The 2,776-nt window shown below is 44.6% G+C and overlaps 1 pseudogene; it reads left to right on the top strand.

Moving 5' to 3' along the window:
- Window positions 1-848: 848 nt before the first annotated feature.
- LOC148016814 (uncharacterized) lies at window positions 849-1,630 on the top strand (annotated as a pseudogene).
- The last annotated feature ends 1,146 nt before the right edge of the window (window positions 1,631-2,776 follow it).

Here is a 2,776-nt window from a genome sequence, read left to right as displayed (position 1 = left end):
GACAGCTTTGAGCTAGTCTGCATCACCTCTGGACATGACAACAACGCCATGCGTTTGCGGACATTCCCACTAGACATGAAGAAGCTAAGGCTTGGTTCAATGGCCTGGGAGACAATGACAAGGCAACATGGGCAGCATTGAAGGCTACATTCTTGTAGCGCTATCAAAAGGGGCACACTCAAGAAGAGCGGTGGCAAAAGCTCTCCGACCTCAAGATGACTTCTCTGGAGGGATTCTCTAGGTATGAAACAAAGTTCATAGAACTTTGGGGTTTATGGGTAGCATCTCTAGAAGAGTGCCAAGCGGCACCTAACTTCTTGAATAAAGATAAGTTTTTGATGGGCCTGTGCGAACCACTTTGCAAGAAAGTGAGGGGAAAGTTTCCAACAACCTATGCGGAGACAGTGGAGATAGCTAAGCGCAAAAAGAGGAAGCTCTATCTACACAACAATCCAGAGGGCTCCCTTTAAGATCATGAAGGATGTTTGCAGCACTACCTAGACGAGTCATGGCAACCACTGCCTACGCCTGAACCCCAAGGAGTAGCGCAATCACGAGGAGGAAATCAGCAAGATATTCTGAAGAGGATTACCAATCAGCTAGAGAATCTATCTGTCAACTTGGTCGGAGGAAGACCGCAAGACACCAATTCTGAAAGAGGAAATAGAAGACAAATAAGGGAGTTGGTGTGCTACAATTGTGGAGAAAGTGGGCATGGCATGTACTACTATCCACACCCAAGAAGATACCAAGGAGATGGAAACCCCTAGGAAGGGAGACAGCAGCAAATTACCCCACCTCAAGCACGATTGCAAGTGCCACCTATTCAACAACCACCACCCGCTTTGATGGTTTGGCCACTAGAGCAGCCAATTGCACCAATTCCACCTCTGCCTCAAACAAGTAATCCTACAGTAAGTGCTCTAGAACTCCTAAATAAGGAAGAGGAGAAGGGGGTAAAAGGGAAGAAAAAAGTCAAGCTAGAAACAGCTGATGCTATGCAACTCAAGAGGACCCGGCATGGCGGGGATAAAAAGATGAAGGAGGCAAATGCTTCCCAAAGCCAAGAGAAGGAAGCGAGCCCTAGTAAGAAGAAGAAAGGGCCAAGAAGGAGAATCAATATTGACAACTTTTAGATGGGGCGGTTTGCAAAAGCTTATGATCTTACATCGGATGTCAGCAAGCAAGGTCCATCCATCACATGGCCTCAGCTGCTTCACTTGTCACCAAAGCTCCGGCGCCAATGGTCCAAGATAGTAGGTACCAGAAAGGGAAGAGCACGACAATCAACCTGGTGGGTTCAAAGAAGCTAGTAGATGTGGAGCCAGTAGTAGAGGCTCACATAAAAGGGCAATGCATAAGTAGTGCCTACGTAGATGGGGGGGCTCAGATATGTGTCATGAGTGAGCAAATGATGAATCAATTAGGGCTAGAAGTGAGTGGTCCATCCACCTACAAGGCAAAACTGGCCAATAATGTAACTGTTAAGTGCCTAGGAGTAATTCATGATGTAAAAGTTAGATTCTATGGCATAGAGGTAGCCAATGATATGTATGTAATGTCATCAAAAGGGGAGGGCTACTCAATTATTCTTGGAAGGCCTTGGTTAATTGCTATGCAGGCAAAATAGGACTGGGAGACGAGACAACTAGTCTTGAATCCACAAAGCAAGGGAGGGAGAACAACAAAGAAGGTCATCTACAACATGAGGAAAGGCTGCCAAGAGCCTCTCCATCTGGAGACCTCTATAGATGAGTCCAGCACGGAGTATGATAGCTGAGAGACACCAAGCAGTGAGGTCACAACAGATGATAGTGACAATTCAGTGGAAGTTATGGGAGTTGCCTTGTCGCAGCCAACCCCAGAAGAAAGTAATGTCAAGGACTCTCAACTAGAGAGTATGCTGTCAAAAGATATCAACCAAGAAGAGAAGAGTGCTTACATGAAAGTGCTGCATTGTCATTCCATCATGTTCATTTCAGACTATGAGCACATTGAAGAAGTCATGGCAATCCAGCATCACATCAATTTGAAGGAAGGAGTAAAGCCAGTAGCCCAAAAGCTGTGGCGGCTAGGAGTGATTCAGCAAGACGCCCTACTCAAGGAAGTGCAAAAGCTCTTGAAGGTCGGTTTCATTTACCTAGTGGAAGATTCAGAATAAGTCTCGCCAGTTGTGGTGGTTCCCAAGAAGAATGGTAAGTGTGGCATTTGTGTTGATTTCAAGCCACTGAATGCTGCAACAAAGAGGGACCATTTCCCTCTACCCTTTCAAGATGAGATACTAAATGAAGTGGCAGGATATGAGCGCTACACGGTGTGTGATGGCTACTCTAGATACTTGGCTAAAAGAAGGGTTGGTGGTACAAAAAAATCACCAATTTTCAAACTACCTAGTTGGTACTTCCAGTTTCTTCAAACTTGAATTTTGGAACAAAACTTGTTTGTGAGAAAGGTCACAAGCTATTAGAATATCTAGATTGACATGAAATAGTGGCGACAAGTCTTTTTTACCTCATAATAAATTGATTTTGACATTAAAAAAAGGTTTTCTTTACACAAGTAAACCACCAAGATAGGTGGTGTCAAGGATAGTCCTTTTTGTACCACCCTCCCCTACTTTCAGCCACTTCCAAATTGGCATAGCCAAGGAGGATCAAAAGAAAACAAACTTCATCATGCCATGGGGATGTTTTGCATACAGGGTAATGCCTTCTGGTCTCACTAATGCACCTGCCACTTTCCAAAGATTTGTCACCTTTGTATTTTAGCCCTATTT

Source organism: Lygodium microphyllum, chromosome 22 (genome assembly GCF_053477565.2).
Source record: "Lygodium microphyllum isolate KBCC chromosome 22, Lygodium_microphyllum_v1.1.10, whole genome shotgun sequence".
Classification (NCBI taxonomy): domain Eukaryota; kingdom Viridiplantae; phylum Streptophyta; class Polypodiopsida; order Schizaeales; family Lygodiaceae; genus Lygodium; species Lygodium microphyllum.
Note: the sequence above shows the minus strand (reverse complement) of the source record. Positions and strands in the feature narration are given on the sequence as shown.